General features: G+C 39.7%; 1 protein-coding gene across 2 annotated transcripts in view; it reads left to right on the top strand.

The window, feature by feature from the left end:
* RGL1 (ral guanine nucleotide dissociation stimulator like 1) overlaps window positions 1–17,663 on the top strand; it is a 263,517-nt gene that overhangs the window by 118,337 nt on the left and 127,517 nt on the right. The window lies entirely within an intron of this gene.

The raw sequence follows: 17,663 nt of genomic DNA on the forward strand, positions 1-17,663 counted from the left end.
CCTGTATCCTCTTTGGCCGCCGTGCCTTCCTTCGCTCATGCCATTCCTTTACCTGACTTGAACACTGCTCCCCTTTTTCATTTGTGAACTTTTGCTTCCCTTGAAGGTCTCAGCTTTAGACATTCAGCTCTTTGACTGTGGGTCAGACGCCTCTCCTTGATGCTAGGGACCCCGTTGCTGTGCCTCCTCATTACGGCATTTCTCACATTATCTGTAAGTTCCTATTTCCGTCTCTCTCTCTCCTCCTCTGTCTAGACTGTACGTTCTTTGAAAGCAGGGACTCTGTATTGATCCCCATAGCATGCCCAGCACCCAGCATGGTATCTGGAGCAGGACAGCTGCCTGTGTGACTCTATGTGTGAACGAATGAGGCAGATGTGCTGGGCTGTGTGAGCCTGAACCAAGATAGCAGCACCGAGAATGAAAAGGATATGATGTTCAGGAAGGTGCCACCAAGGATGTAATTCCTGAGTGTTGGCAGCTGTGTGAATGTACCTCACATTGTAGGCTGAGGATCCCTAATTAAAAATGCTTGGGATCAGAAGTATTTCCGATTTTTTTGAATTTTGGAATATTTGCATGATACTGACTAAGCATTCTAATCCACAAATTTGAAATCTGAAATGCTCCGATGAGCATTTCCTTTAAGTATCATGTCAGCACTCAAAAAGTTCCAGATTTTGGAAGCTTTCTGAAGCAATCTGGATTTCAGGTTTTCAGATTAAAGGAGCTCACCCTGTACTAATGGGTATGAAGAGCTAATGTCCTTCATAAGATGCCATTAAGTCCTAAGTAATATAACAACAGCAAAGATGCAGACAACGTTCTAAGCAAAAAAATCCTTTTGAGAGTAGTGTGATATTTGGAGTCAAAAGACTTGGGCTTGAGACTTTGGGTATAGTGTCTGTAGTCTTGACATTTCAGCTTCTTAGGTCATAAGGTGGAGATAGTAATACTTCTACTTTTGGGGTCATTGTGAAGATTAAGGAAATATACTATGTAGAAGCACCTTGTGAACTGCAAAGTGACAGAAAACATTAGTGATTTCCAGTACAAAAATATGTATACCTGCACGCAGGTAATAAGCGTGCTGTAGTGACTAAATTGTATGTAATTCTGACCTATCCACACACTATAAATCTCAAACAAACCACCTAGCACAGAGGAACATGGGCAGTCTACACTGGGTGAGGTGATATATGTCCATCAATATGACTCATGGAATACCCTGATGAGAGTAAGAGCTGCAGTGGTGCATGTGACCAGGTATGTAGCTGGGCTGGGTGGCCTCCTTCCCCCTGCCTGGTCTGCAGTGAACTCACACTTGACCTCTAACTTTAGCTCACACTGTTTCCTCTGCTTGGATTGCTTTCTTCTTTGCTCTTGCCCTGCTTCCCTAAAGCCCTTCCCTATCACCTTGAAACTCTACTCATATTCAAGTCTCCTTCTGATGAGTTATGATGAGTTATGATTTCTTCTTTCTCTGAAGGCTCACAGCATGTAATACTTCTAAAGTTCTCCTTTGCCTTCCTTCAGAAGAGATCCCAGTGTCCAGTCTTCTCTTCTACTCCCTGGTCAGGGATAGCACTAACATCTAAGTATTTCAAAGGGAGAATTGAAAGATGCCCTTCCATCCATCCTGTAATTCCTGTCTTTAGACATATGCCAGACTCTCACTGGGATATGCTAGAATGGCTGTTCTAAGTGGAACAACCTATAACACTAGCATTCTAATCTGGAATTTAGAGTCAGGCTGTTTCCATAGAAGCTGCTATAGTTTGGATGTTTGGCTTCCCAAACCTCATGTTGAAATTTGATCCCCAGTGTTAGCGGTGGGACTTAGTAGCAGCTGTTTGGGTTATGGGGTGTTAGCAGTGGGACTTAGTAGCAGGTGTTTGGGTTATGAGTTATCTGTTAGTTCCTATTAGTTTTCTTAGTCCTAGGGAGAGCTGATTGTTAAAAAGTGCCTGGCACTTCCCCCTGCCCTTGCTTTCTCTCATGCTTCCTCTCTCACCATGTGATCTCCACATAGGCCGGTTCCTCTTTGCCTTCCACCATGAGTGGAAAAAGCCTGAGGCCCTTACCAGATGCACATGCTGGTGCTGTGCTTCTTATACAATCTGCAGAACCATGAACCAAAATAAACTCTTTTATTTATAAATTACCCAGTCTCAGGTATTCCTTTATAGCAACACAAAGTGGACTATGACAGAAGCCCACAATCACCTCCTTTTCTCTTGCCTGCTTACTTTGTTCATTCCTTTGTATACCTCTTGTATTCATCAGGGTTCTCTAGAGAAACAGAATAGGAATATATATATGTATATGTGTGTGTTTGTGTATTTATATATATAAAATGTGTGTGTGTGTGTGTGTGTATTAATGAGGAATTGGCTCACATGATCATGGAGGCTGAGAAGTTGCACAATCTGGGGTCTGCAAGCTAGAGACCCAGGAAAGCCAGTGATGTAATTCAGTTCTCCAGCAGCAACCTGCTTAATAGCTGGGACTACTACCATGCCTGGCTAATTTTTAAAATTTTTTTGTAGAGACAGGTCTCACTATGTTGCCCAGGCTAGTGTCAAACTCCTGGACTCAAGCAATCCTCCTGCCTTAGCCTCCCAAAGTGCTGGGATTACTGGCATAAGCCACTGTGCCCCAGCCACCTCCTTTACTTTAGACCAGGGGTGTCCAACCTTTTGACTTCCCTGGGTTGTACTAAGTAAAGAGGAATTGTCTTGGGCCACATATACATTATATAATATAGTTAGTGTATGTACATAATAAAATTTCTTTTATTTAAAAAATATTTTTATTCTAAAGTTTAGGAAAATGAGAACAATGTAAAACTAGTGGGAAATTTGATCTTGTTTTTGTAAAACTAACCTATCAATATCTGATTTGATGGAGTAGTCACAATTCTTAGTGGGTTTTCAAGGTGCTCGTCAGAACTGTTTGTTCAAATTTTGCTCTTCGTGTGCTTCATAACTGAAAACAGCTGCTCACAAATGTATGTGCTACCAAAAAGTGACACCATGGATATAGCATGTTTGTGAACTTTAAAAATGGAACTATGCATGGGGTCAGGAAGAAAATAAATGCTAGAAAACACATGATGTTCAAAGATTTTGTGGGCCACATTACTAGCTGTCCTGGCCCACATGCAGCCCACAGGCTGCATGTAAAGTCCAGAGCTCTACACACAGTATGTGTTCTGTTGAGGTTATTAAAACAGTTATTTATTTACCGGGTCTTTGACAGAAAATTGTTTGAGAAATTGTGGTATTACATAAAATAAAACAAAAACAGATCTCAGGTTTCCAAGGGACAAAAAACCTGGAATTATCTTCTTGGAGGGCAGAACCCTTGTGTAGTGCAGGCTTCCCCACTAGGTAAATGTTCTAGTAACCCATTGACATCAACGCTCCAGCTAGCATTGTTGCTAGAGGCTGTGTTTGACTTCAGTAAATTTTGGGGGGAGAGCCTTTCAACACATTTGCCCCTTTCATGATGGGTGACTTATGAGCATACCTGCCCACACTGCACTGAGTGTTCAGCAGTGTGTGACCCAAAATGGCATGACTCCTGTGCCCCACCTTTTCTATTTACCCCGTCTCACCTCAAGCAACATTTTTTTGTTTCCCTGGTTGAAAAATGTCCTCAGAGGAAAACATTTTGCTGATGTGGCAGAGGTGAAACAACAAATGGCAAAAGCACTAAAAGTTACCAAAATTGACAAATTCAAAAACTTTCTCAAGCAGTGGAAAAAGTATCTCAATAAATATATTGCATCAAAAAGAGAGTACTTTGAGGTGACTGGAATTAAACATGTAAGAATCAATACACTTTTAAAAAATAAATAAATTCCATTTTGCGGGGGGAGGGGCATGTTTATGAGCTAGGGCACCATATTCAGGATTCTTTTTTATTCATGTTTCCTGTAACTCCTCCATTGTGTTTTCTCTGCCTAGATTGCTCTCTCCTTACCTCCTTCTCTTCCTCTACTACTTCTGATTAATTCTACCTCATTTTTCAGATCTCACCTTAGAGATCATTTTCTCCAGAAAGTCTTCCCTGACTACTGCAGGCTTATCCTGTATACCCCAACAGCAATTCTTCTCTCAGCATTTATCAAACTGTCATGTTAGTGCTATGTCTGTTTCTCCCTCTAATCCATTTAGCACCATGAGGCAGATACCATATTTGTCTTGTTGAATGTTAATTCTACAATGTGTAGCACAGTGCTGGATATACAGTGGACACAATATAAATATTCATTACATAATAAATAGGTAAAGGCCAGAACAATTTCAGAATCAGAGTCCATCAGAGTAAGTCTTGGGATATTATGATCTAGTCTTTGGCTAAGTGCTCTTTTATCTCTACTGATTTCTGTTCTATTTAACAGCTATATTAATTGGGATATAGGCTTGGCTGTTTGTCACAGAGACCCAAGTATATGCCAGTTTAAACAAGAAGGAATTCTATTTCTCTCTCACAAACCAGTCCAGAGATATGCAATAATGGGCTCGTATGCCTGCTCCGTTCTGTGGAATAATGGGCAGAACCAGGCTTTTTCTGTCTTGCTCACCCTCCCAGGATGATGGCCGTGTTCCCATGGTTCATTGCCACAAAAAAACCCTAGGAGATCCACTTTTGTCCTGGAATCCTTGGAACCTGTATCCAAAGCCAATTTAATTCTTTTAGGTGCTTGAACTGTTCGAGGACCTTCTGGACCATGTAGGGCAGCTTGAGTCTGGTATGGATTTATAGAATGAATCAAGTTGAAGAAATTTCTCATTGCTTGTCCAATTCATACCTTACCTTCAAGCCTTCTCAGGAGGAGAAGACAATAAACCTCAGCCCGGGTTGGGTGTGTATGTAAAGAATACCAGCTGGTTCTCATGTTAAGTCCTGCAGCCTTTAACCAGGGTGGTATGGTTTCCTGAGGCACATTCACTTAGCAGAAGGGCATCCTAGCAAACACTTTGAATAGTGTTAAACGTATAAGCAATTTGGCTATAAGAACAAATATATTACTTATTTGGCTATTAAACTTGCCACAAAATTTGCCAGTGCCTTTCTGTTGGGTTTATACAGTTCTGGAAAGAAATCATTAAGTTTTATCACTAAGGTTTGAAATGAAGGCCAGCCTACTCTATCAGTTGCCTCCTCCCACAATATATAAACACACAGCACAGATCCATAGACACAGGAACACAGACACACACACACTGCCCCTAGAGAAAAGGAGAGTAGAGAGGGAAAGAGGAGAAAAACCAGGGTAGGAGCAAGAGATGGATGTGGCTTTCTAGAACTGCAGCTATTCTCTCACCTGGAAGAAGCTGAGTAAACCAAGGTAACTACTCCTCCCCTTCTCCTGCCCCAAACTAAACATTTTCATTATGTAGACTTCAGTTTGTGTCTTAGACAAAACAGGGTCAGTATGGGTCATTATGAGTTGATTCTGCCAATTTAATAGGAAAATAACAAGAACCAAAGAGCTGTCTAAATTTGTTCCTGGCAAAGGCAATATATGAGATATTTTCTAATTCTTAAAAATATATCTAATTGATATACATTCCACAATCAACTTTTAAAGTGGTAAAATTTACTTTTCTTTGTTTTTGTATGTCTCTGTGTGAGTAGTTACTATGTTTGCAGAAGTTTAGTTCATTTTTGGTAAAAATATATTTCTGCTGTATATGTTTTTTTTTCCCCTACCGTCTCAAAAGTTCTCCTTTAAGGCAGAAACTTTCCATTCTTGGTTTCATCCAAAAGACAAATATTTCTGGGAAAACACTGTGTTTAAGCTATTCAGCAATTCTAGTGTTATGTAACTGACCACACTAAGACTTTCAATTAACTTTGGTTACATTTTATTAGAGAGTGTCATAGAATAGAAGAACATGATAATTTTCTAAAAAAACTTTTGTATGTTTTTAAATAGGAAAAGTTCTCTCAAAATGTATGCAGCATCTTATGATAATGGTAGAAGGTAAATATCTTGTCTGAAGTGTTCTAAAGTCCGTTGACTGTATCCCAAGACTGGCATTAGTGTGTTTGACTTTGAGGCATTCATTTTCATAATTCAAGTTCTTCTTGCTTTTCTTTCCCTCTTGCTCTTTTCTTCTGGTATTTTTGTTTTTCTTCAGTGGTGTGTGCACCTTGAGACTTGGTTTAAACGGCTTCTTTTCCACTAAAGGAGGAATTGCATGAACTCACGGTTTCGTATAATTTCCCATATATGTACTAACTTATAACTCACCCTCTTCATTTCTAGTCTTTATCTCTTCTTTCTACTACTCTTCATTATCTTTATTTTATTTCTCCCTGGAACTGAGTTATTAATATTTTTCCCAAAGCAGAAGCCCTTCCCATTTTCTCTTTATTTTTATTCCCCCACCACAATTCCAGTGTTCTAATCTTAAAACCTTGCAATTGTTTTTGTTGTTTTGTTTGCTTTCCTTCCTCTCTTATATAGCTGAAGCATGGTGCCGATTAGCAAGTTGCAACATTTATTTTTCCCAGTTATCACTCAGATTCATTTCTTTATTTCAAAACTTTTATATTACCTCATTCATCCTAGGGGTAATTATTTGGTATACACATTGCTGTACTAGCCTCCCTGTGTGCTTTCTCTACCCTAAGATAATCTGTGGGTAAGTATTAGACAACCTGTGCCCACTGTATGTCTAGCACTGTACTAGGCATTGTAGAACTAACTTTCAACAAAACTAACTTACAACAAGACAGTATTAGTATGAAAAGAGGCCCATTTTCATCACTCTTATTCAGCATAGTACTGGAAGCCCGATACAGAGCAATCAGGCAAGAGAAAGAAATAAAAGGCCTACAAACTGGAAAAGAGAACATCAAATTGACCCTCTTTGCAGACAACATGATCTTACATGTAGAAAAATCTAAAGACTCCACCAAAAAATTCTTAGAACTGATAAATGCATTTAATAAAGTTGTAGGATAGTGTTTCTATACACCAATAACAAACCGGCTAAAAAAGAAATCAATAAAGCAATTCCATTTACAACAGCTACAAGAAAATACCCAGAAATAAATTTAACCAAGGAAGTGAAAGTCCTCTATAATGAAAACTACAAAACACTGATGAAATAAATTGAAGAGAACACCAACAAAGGAAAGACATCCCATGCTCCTGGAGTGGAATAATTAAGAGTGTTAAAAATAATCATACTGCTCAAAGTAGTAGACAGATACAATGTAATTCCTACCAAAATACCAATAACATTCTTTATACAAATAGGAAAAAACGATCTTAACATTTGTATGGAACCACAGAAGAGCCAGAATAGCCAAAGCAAAAAGAACAACGATGGAGGCATTATCCTACTTGGCTTTAAAATATACTTTAAAGCTATAGTAACCAAAACACATGGTGGTGGAATAAAAACAGACATAGACCAATGGAACAAAAAAGAGAACCCAGAAATAAATCCATGTGCTTACAGCCAACTAACGTTTGACAGAAGTGCCAAGAACATACATTGGGGAAAGGGCACCCCCTTCAATAAATGGTACTGAGAAAACTATATTTATATGTAGAAGAATGAAACTAGACCCCATTTCTCACCATATATTAAAATCAACTTAAAATGGAGCAAATCTACTAGAAGGAAACACAAGGGAAATGCTCCAGGACTTTAGTCTAGACAAAGATGTAGCCAAGACTTCAAAAGCACTGTCAACAGAAAGAAAAATAGATAAATGAGACTATATGAAACTAAAAAGCTTCTTACAACAAAGAAAATAATCAGAGTGAAGAGACAACCTGTAGAATGGGAGAATATATGTGCAAATTCTTCATCTGATAAGGGACTAGTATCCAGTATATACAAGGAACTCAAACAACTCAACAGAGAAAAAAAGTCCTATTTAAAAATGGGCAAGAGATCTGACTAGACATTTCTCAAAAGAAGACGTACAAATGGCCAACAGGTATGTGAAAAAATGCTCAATATCACTAAGTATCAGAGAAATACAAATTAAGACCACAATGAGATAATAATTCCCCTCAGACTATTATAAAGAAGACACAAAATAACAAATGCTGGTGAGGATGCAGAGAATAAAGAACTCTCACAAACTTGTTGGTGGGAATGTTAATTAGTTCAGCCATTATGAAAAACAGCATGGAGGTTTCTCAAAAAACTAAAAATAGAACTACCATATGATCCAGCAATGTCACTACTGGGTATTTATCCAAAAGGAAAGAAATATTTATACAATAGGAAATCAGTATATTAAAGTGATATCTGCACCTTCGTGTTTATTCACAACAGCCAAGATATGGAATCAACCTAAATGTGCATCAGTGATGAATCAGTAAATAAAATGTGATACATATATATGTAATGGAATACTATTGTGCTATAAAAAGAATGAAACGCTGTCATTTGCAGCAATATGGATGGAACTGCAGATCATTATGTTAAGAGAAATAAGATCGACATAGTCAAATACCTCATGTTCTCATTTATATGTGGGAACTAAAACAACTGATTTCATGGAGGTAGAGAGTAGAATGATGGTTACCAGAGAGGCTAGGAAAGGTGGAATGGGATAAAGAGAGGTTGGTTAATAAACGCAAGCATATAGTTAGATAGAAGGAAAAAGTTTACGAGTTTGATAGTATAGTGGGATGACTATAGTTAAAAATAATGTATTGTATATTTCAAAATAGCTAGAGGGGATGATTTGAAATGTTCCCAATACAAAGAAATGATACACGTTTGAAATGATAGAAATCCTAACTACCCTCATTTGATCATTATACATTGTATTCATGTTTCAAAATATCATGTGCATGATTATGTGTCAATAAAAAGGAATCATTTATTCACATTGTTTTATCATTTTAATTGTCTTTTTTAGAAAACATAAAAAATCTCTATTAGCTACTTTAGCGACACCTAATTTACCTGAACTATCTGGCACGCCTCCAAAACAAATATCATCTCTTTCCATCTCCTTTGAACATGCCATTTGGAAGACCCCTCTCTCTTCCTTTCAAAACGTGTCTCTCCTTTTCTTCAAAGATAGTAGTTAACACAGCCTTAATCAAAGTGCAATTATTTGGAAGTCCTTTGAGAGTGAGCGCCACTTGACTGATTTTCTTAGTGTCTATTGGGGCCACATTACTCAGTCTGCTGTGCTCTCTTCATCTGTACTTGCTGACCTAGAACTTTGTAGTCATTTTTCAGTCATTTCCTTTATGCCTTTTCTCTGCTTTTAGAATGTAAGCAACTTTAAGATACAGACAACATTTAAGATTTATTTCTATCATTCAACTATAACTACCAAGCCCTTACTGAATTTATAGTATGGCATCTATCTATTTCAAATTATTGAGCATCTACTATGTGCTGGGCACTGTGTGAGTTTCTAGAATACAATGGTAAGAAAAAACTGAGGGCTTCATAGAGTCTACAGTCTAGTAGAAGAAACAAACATTTATCAAATAATCATAGAATTTTGTGTAAAATTACAACTGTGACAGAGCTACAAAGAGAGGAACATGGTGCCATGAGAGCGTGTGACAGGGTCTTCCACCCAGGTGAGAGAGGAGCAGAGGGAAGGATGTCCCAGATAGGGAAAACCACATGTGCAAAGGCTTTGTGACCAGAGGGAGCCAGTTATGTTTAAGACATTGAAAGAAAACTGGAGTGGCTGATGACCAGAGAGCATAGAGGGTGGAAGGAGACAGAACAGTAGGGGGGGCTCTACTGGGTGAGGCCTTATGGGATATGAAAAGGAGTAGTCTTTTGTGCTCAGCAATGAGGAGCCACTGGGGGGATTTAAAAACAGAAGGGGATGGAATCACAATTTGGAAAGATCACGACTGGCCACCGTGTGGAGAAGGGGTTGAAGTGGGCAAGCAAATTGAGCGCAGTATTTTGTGTGTGTGTGTGTGTGTGTGTGTGTGTGTGTGTGTGTGTGTGTGTGTGTGTGTGTGTGCTGTGTGGCAACTCAGTAAATGTTGCTCACTGACTGAACAGTTTGTGGGGCTTATGGTTCTTGCTGTGATCTCTGTATCATGAAGTTTTGGCTTTAAGCTAAAAAATCTTGAGCTACTGAAAGCATGGGTTTGATTTTTTTTTTTTTTTTTGAGTCGGGGGTCATTGACACTCAGGTTGGAGTGCAGTGGGACCATCATGACTAACAGCAGTCTCAACCTCTGAGCTCAGGTGATCCTTCTGCCTCAGCCTCCTGAGAGCTGAGACTACAGGCGCATGCCACCATGTCTAACTAATTTTTTTTTTTTTTGAGACAGGGTTTCATTCTGTTGCCCAGGCTGGAATGCAGTGGTGCGATCACCACAGGTTCAAACTCCTGGACTCAAGCAATCCTCCTGCCTCAGCCTCCTGACTAGCTGGGACTATAGGCGTGTGCACCATGCCCAACTAATTTTAATTTTTCCTTTTTCTCTTTCTTTTGTCTTCCTTTCCTTTCCTTTCCTTTCCTTTCCTTTCCTTTCCTTTCCTTTCCTTTCCTTTCCTTTTCTTTCCTTTCCTTTCCATCTTTTTGTAGAGATGGGGCTCTCATTTTGTTGCCTAGGCTTGTCTTGAACTCCCGAGTCCAAGCAATCTTCCTGCTTTGGCCTTCCAAAGTGCTGGGATTACAGGTGTGAGCCACCATTCTCGGCCCTGGCTAGTTTTAAAAATTTTTCTGTAGAGGTAAGATCTCGCTAGGTTGTACAGGCGGGTCTCAAACTCCTGGGCTTATGCAATCTGCCTGCCTCAGCTTCCCAAAGTACTGGGATTACAGGCATGAGCCACCATGCCCAGCCTGATTATTAATATAGTCAGTCTCCTAAGCTTTTGCAATTCGTTGACCTAACATATAGTAGTAACAAATAATAACAGACAACATTGACAATTAACCTGGTGCTGGATAGTGTGCTAAAGGCGTTGATGTAGATTATTTCAATTCTGTGAGCCAATGAGGAAGGTGTTTGTATCCCTATTTTAAAAAATGACTTAGAGGTGTTAAAGGTTTTACCTCAGAGAAGGGCTGCATCTAGGACTCAAGTCTAGGTGTCTCTGACAGCAGCACTTTCCCCTTAGCTACTTTGTTAGAGACGTTCTAGCTTATCTGGACTTTCAGAACCATTTTGTTACCATTGGTATGGAAAGAGGCCTCCTGAAAGATATGATTTGGCCAGTCGCCCAGTAAATCCTTCCTGAGTCTTGGTTAAAGCCTCCATGGCACCGGGTCGCCCATCTCTCACTTTGCAGCTGTTTTATTACTCATCACACAACTTGGCATTATGTCTTTTGATCTTTTCAGTCATGTGGACTCATCTCTGGCTGGATGTCCTTTTTGCTTTTACAGAAATCTGTAATTAGATGAGGTGATAATGCTCATTAGCCCAAGTTATATATAGTATTTCAGTATCTAGCTTCCTCCTCAGGAGAGCATCATTAACAATTAAGAATAATTGCCAACAATTGGTAAATTATTAGTTGAAAATGTGTGCCATCATGACAGGAGGAGCCCTGTGACTTTGGCCTGTCATCTGTTGAGTGCTATTTGTTTGTTTTTCCTGTTTTCATTGTTTATCTTCTAAATGGCAGTCTCTTCTTTAGTTGTAGCAGGGCTGTCTAAAATTTGCTTCCAATTTGCTTGCCTAAATATAAGAATGTAATAACAGAGTGCTGTGAATTTTAAAGTCAGAGCTTATAGTAGTTCTGTGATAATTAATAAAATCTGTTTGGTCCCTCAGAAAATGGAACCACCTGTCTTCTGCTTAAGGAGTGTTCAGAAGGCTGTTCATTTTTAACCAAGCATGACTGACTCTTTACCCTTTAAAAAGCAAGGTTGAAAGTTCAGGCAAAAAAGTAGGTGAATGGGGCAACCACGGTTATCGTAGCTAGAAACAACCATAGCAGGATGCCCAGCTGACAGGAAAGCTGAACAAGAAAGTTGATGGGTAAGCAGCACAGTGTGCAAGCCTCAAAAATTGGGAGGAGCAATTTTTAAATCATAGGGATGTTGCAAGGATTAAGTGGCTTGTGTTTTGATAATACTCTCATATTGTTGGAGAAAGGAATCAAGAAGTAACAGATTTATTTGCTTATTTCCTTCAAAGGTTTCTTAGAGATCTATAGTTAGCTGAGATACGGTTTATAATAAAATACTGTGAAATGATTATTATCAATTTCATTCCTAAATCCACTATCAGTGAGTGGGAACGGTTTTCAAATCAGACTGTTTAGGTAATGGCTATTGACAGGTAAAGGCAGTTTGTACTCAGTAGTATTAAGGTGTGGAATGGGAATCCTGCCTCTCACTTATTTACCTTTCTTCACATAGTTATTATTATTATTACTGCCCTCAGAACTGTTTTCCTTTCAACTTTTGACTGGGCATAAGACATGATAGTCCAACATTGAGTCTAAGGATGACAAGGCCAAGTCCTTCCCATTTCTTACCATCTTATGCTAATATTGCCATCTTTAAGCAAGTTTATTTTTAAACAACTTTATTGAGGCATGATTGACAGGTAATATGCTGTACATATTTAATGTATACAACTTTGATGAGTTTGAGGGTAAGTATATACCCATGAAACCATCACCACCATCAAAGCCACAGACATATTTGTCACCTCCCAAAGCTTCCTCCTGCCCCTTTTATTATCATATTATTATGTGTACAATGTGTGTGTATGTGTTAAGAATACAACATAAGATCTACCTTCTTAGAAAACATTAAGTATACAATAGAATATTGGTAGCTGTTAGGCACTTTGCTGTCTTGCTAGAGTCGATCTCTAGGCTTATTCATCTTGTGTAACTGAAACTTTGTGCCCTTTGACCATCACCTCCACATTTTCCCCCACTCTGGCAACCACCATTCTGCTTTCTGCTTCTATGAGTTTGACTGCTTTAGATTCCACATGCAAGTGAGAGTGAACAGTATTTGCCTTTCTGTATCTGGCTTCTTTCACTTAGTATGATGTTTTTCAGGTTCATCCATGTAGTCACAAATGGCAGGATTTCCTTCTTTTTTTAAAGGCTGAATAATATTCCATTGCATGTACATTCCACATTTTCTTTATCCATTCATCCATTGATGAATGATTAGGTTGTTTCTATAACTGGCTATTGTGAATAATGCTGCAATGAACAGGAACGTGTAAGGTATCTCTTTGAGATCCTTATTTAAAGTATTTTAGATGGATACCCAGAGCTGGGATTGCTGGATCATATGGTAGTTCTAGTGTAAATTTTTGAGGAACCACTATAATGTTTTCATAGTGGCTGTACTAATTTATATTCCCAATAGCAGTGTACCATAGTTTCCTTTTCTCTACCTCCTCACCAACACTTGCTAGCTTTTGTATATTTATTTATTTATCTTTGGAGTTAAAGTCTCGCTCTGCCACCCAAGCTGGAGTGTAGGGGCACATTCATGGCTGCCACATCCTTGACCTGCTGGACTCAGGCAATCTTTCTGTCTTAGCCTTCCAAGTAGCTGGAACTACAGGTGTGTGCCACCAAACCTGACTCATTTCATTTCATTTTATTGTAGAGATGGGATCTTATCATGTTGCCCAGGCTGGTCTTGAACCGCCGAGCTCAGGCAGTCCTCTTGCCTCAGCCTCCCAAAGTGTTTGGGATTACAGGTGTGGGCCACCGCCCCTGGCTAGTTTTTTTTAAATAATGGCCTTCTGAACAGGTGTGAAGTGATATCTCATTGTAGTTTTGACTTGAATCTCCCTGATGATTAGTGATATTGAACATCTTTTCATAAACCTGGTGGCTGTCTGTTTGAGTCCTTTCTTTTTTCTTTTTGGAGGCAGGATCTTGTTCTGTCACCCAGAACAAGATCCTGCCTCAGCCTCACAAAGTGCTGGGATTACAGGCATGAACCACCATGCCTGGTATTTGTCCATTTTAAAATTGGGCTATTTGTTGTTGTTTTTTTGTTTTTTGTTTTTGCTATTAAGCTGTTGAAGTTCCTTATATATTGTAGACATTAACTCCTTATTAGATATGTGATTTGCAAATATTTTCTCCCATCCATAGGTTTTTTTTTTTTTTTTAACTCTCTCTATTATTTTCTTTGCTGTGCAGAAGCTTTTTAGTTTGAGGTAGTCCCACATTTCTATTTTTTTGCCAATGCTTTGGTGTCACATCCAAGAAATCACTGCCAAGACCAATGTCATAAAGCTTTCCTCCTATATTTTTGCCTTAGTCCATTTCTGTTGCTATCAAGGAATACCTGAGATGGAGTAACTTCTAAAGAAAATAGGTTTATTTGGCTCATGGCTCTGCAGGCTGTACAAGAAGCATGGTGCTGGCATCTGCATCTGTTGAGGGCCTTCTCCCATTCATGGCAGAAGGGAAAGGGGACTGACGTGGGCAAGGCTCACATAGCGGGGGTGGGGGGATGTGCCAGGCTCTTTTGAACAACCAGCTCTTGTGTGAACAGAGTGAAAACTCACTCATTACCTCGAGGATGGCACCAGGCATTCATGAGGGATCCACCTCGTGACCTACACACCTCCCATTAGGTCTCAGCTCCAGTACGGGCGATCACACTTCAACATGAGGTTTGGAGGGTTCAACTCAACTACAGCACTTTTCTTCTAGGAGTTTTACAGTCTCAGGCTGTGTTATGTTTAAGACTCATGTTTAAGTCTTCAATTCATTTTGAATTGATTTTTGTGTATGGTGTAAAATAAAGGTCCAGTTTTGTTCTTTTGCATGCTGATAGCCAGTTTTCCCAGCATTATTTGCTACTATCTTTTCCCTATTGTGTATTCTTGACATTCTTGTTGAGGATCAGTTGACTGAATGTGCTTGGATTTATTTCTAGGCTCTCTGTTCTGTCCCATTGGTCTATGCCAGTACCATACTGTTTTGATTACTGTAGCTCTGTAATATGTCTCAAACTCAGGAAGTATGAGACCATACTTTGTTGTTTTTCAAGATTGCTTTAGAACCCTATTCAGCATCCTTTATGGTTTCATATGAATTTTAAGATTTTTATAGGGATTGCATTGAACCTGTAGGTAGTCTTGGGTAGCATGGACATTTTTACATTTTAAGTTTTTCAATTCATAAACATGAGATGTCTTTATATTTATTTGTGTCAACAAAAAACTGTTAGAACGAATAAGCAAATTCAGTAAATTGCGGCATATAAAATTAATGTATTTCTATATGCTAACAACAAACACTCTGAAAATTAAATAAAAAAGTGATCCCATTTACAACAGCATCAAAAAGAATAAAATACTCAGGAATGAATTCAACCAAAAAGATGAAAGTCTTATACACTAAAGACTACAAAATACTGCTGATCTAGCTCCTTTTAATAAAGCTTGTCCTGTGCTCTCAGGATCTCCTAGGGCATGGGTGGAGGCACGTCTGGTAAATCAGTGCAAACTGAGTTACAAATGGCTCACTGGCTTATCATATATTGACCAGGAGTATTACAACCCGTAGGCACAGGTAATAAGGTAATAAGGACTGAACTGCCCTAAGGTGAAATATATTAAATAAATATTTAAAACATGGTAAACTGCAATACCTGATTGTTCTAGCTCTCAAAAGTCAGCCTTTTTTTTCTCTTCAGAACAGCATCTGTACAAAATCATATTATTGGGTATAAATACAAATAGTTATTCCTGGAAAACGTCTTTGAAATTTTTTGGTAACTCAGTGAAAGACACCATTTCATATTTTCCCACATTGCATATGTAGTGCAGTTTTCTGGCTAGTCTAGAGGTAAATAGTTTGGGAGGAAGTGCAAGAAGCAGGGAATGGAACTTTTTTTTGATCACTCACCATGTGTTAGATGATTTGCATACATCACTTCATTTAATCCTCTTTCAAACTCTTCGAGGTTGACATTTGCCCCATTTTACGGATGAGGAAATTAAGGCTCAGGGAAGTAGCATTCCAGTTTACTCTTGCTGTGAGTTTGGGTTTGAAGTTGGATCCACTTGCCTCAAAGCCAGTTTTTTTCCCTTTACACACCAGATGGCCAGCCAGAAAACTGGAGGAGTAGACGAGATGGTGAGTAGATCTGAAACGTGAGTGGCGCCTTGTGAGTTCTAAGCTGCTCTGTCCAGGAAGGTTCCTTGGGGTGGGGGTGGGGGGGGTGAGGTTGAAGAAACTGCTTAATATTCACAAACTGGAAACTTTTCAGTCACACCCAAATGTGTAACCCAAATCAGGGTAAAGTAGTGGTGAAATTAATCATTTGGGTTGCTTACCTGTCCTCAGGTGCATCTTGTGGTCTTCCAGATCAATAAATAGGCCTGGAGGTTTGGGCCTTGAGGTCCTGAGGAAGGCTGAACCAGGGAGGTGGGGCCTCCACATGACTTGCCTCTGGTTCCCATGGTCACTTTGTCGTGGTCATCACAAAAGAATCGAGCCTATGGGCTTTTCCATTTTTAAATTATAGAAACAACTACTTCAGCTTAATAAAAGAATGTTTCCTCTCTAGTCCATGAGTCCCACTGGTGGGTGCATGGAGGATAACTTGGCCAAGGGACTTGAAGATGTTCTCAGGTGTCCACAGATCCTTGTGCTTTTCCTTGATGCACCCTGTCATTCATTCTGTTCTCCTGGGAGTATCAGTACACTTGGTTTTCTAAATTTTCAGCTCATATGTTTACTATTAACCAAAGCCCACTCTGAGGCCTCAGCATAACAATTAGTGGAAAGTCGTTTTTATTTTTAAATTTAAAGGGGATTAAATTCACTCAGGGGTGAATAGTATTTCATTCACTTTCATACTATTCACCCCTGAAAGACACAAGCCCTAAAGGTTTCTGTAGTTGTCATGGAATTCAAGCGGTGGTATCTCTTGCTGCTGACTTATTAAAACTGGGTCGAAAAAATGTAATACTTTTGTGTCACCACCACACATCTTTCCATTATGATAAAACTCCTGCTGGCAGGCATCTCATGAAGCGCCTCTCTGCGGCTATTATCCCGTTGTGTCCTCCAGTACAGACAACTGGACCCAGGGGTGGCTCCTCACAGAACCCCCAGGGTGCTCTCAGTCCCAGCAAAACCCTTCCCTGTTCTGCCCCCTTCCAGCCACGTTGATACTGGTAATTGAACCTTATCATGGGTGGTAGAAGTCCAGAGAGATTTCCTGTTGGTAGCGTGTTGGTGCAGGACAGGGCACAGCCCTGAGTCCGGTTTTGGAATATCCAGGTATCCTCTGACCCTATCCTTTGTCCTCACAGAAAACTTCTGGCTTCTAGTATTGCTCCTCTTACTGGGGTCACTCTGATTTAATTGTTCTAAATACAAAATAGATAATAGGCAGATTATAAAGCTTTTCTGACATGGTTTCTTTGGTTGAAGGCAGGAGAAGACACACATGTCCCCCATCCCAGCATGGCCTCTATCTGGGCACCTGGCGAGCACCAGGAAAACCTGATCAACTTGGAAGCGTCGTTTCCCCGTTTCCCAACCACCTTCCGGGCTGGAGCAAAGCTTCCCTGCTCGCTCCATCCACAGACTTCAGAAGGGAGAGTGCGCTCCCGAGCACAAACAGGAAAGCCTGACATCACGGAGTGGCGTGGGGAGGAGTCTGCTCCCCGCTCGCCGCCTGCTCGCCGCGCTCCCTTTGTGGCCGAGTCGCGCGCAGCGGCG

Source organism: Carlito syrichta, unplaced genomic scaffold, assembly GCF_000164805.1.
Source record: "Carlito syrichta isolate Samal-C Ts95f unplaced genomic scaffold, Tarsius_syrichta-2.0.1 Scaffold316427, whole genome shotgun sequence".
NCBI lineage: Eukaryota > Metazoa > Chordata > Mammalia > Primates > Tarsiidae > Carlito > Carlito syrichta.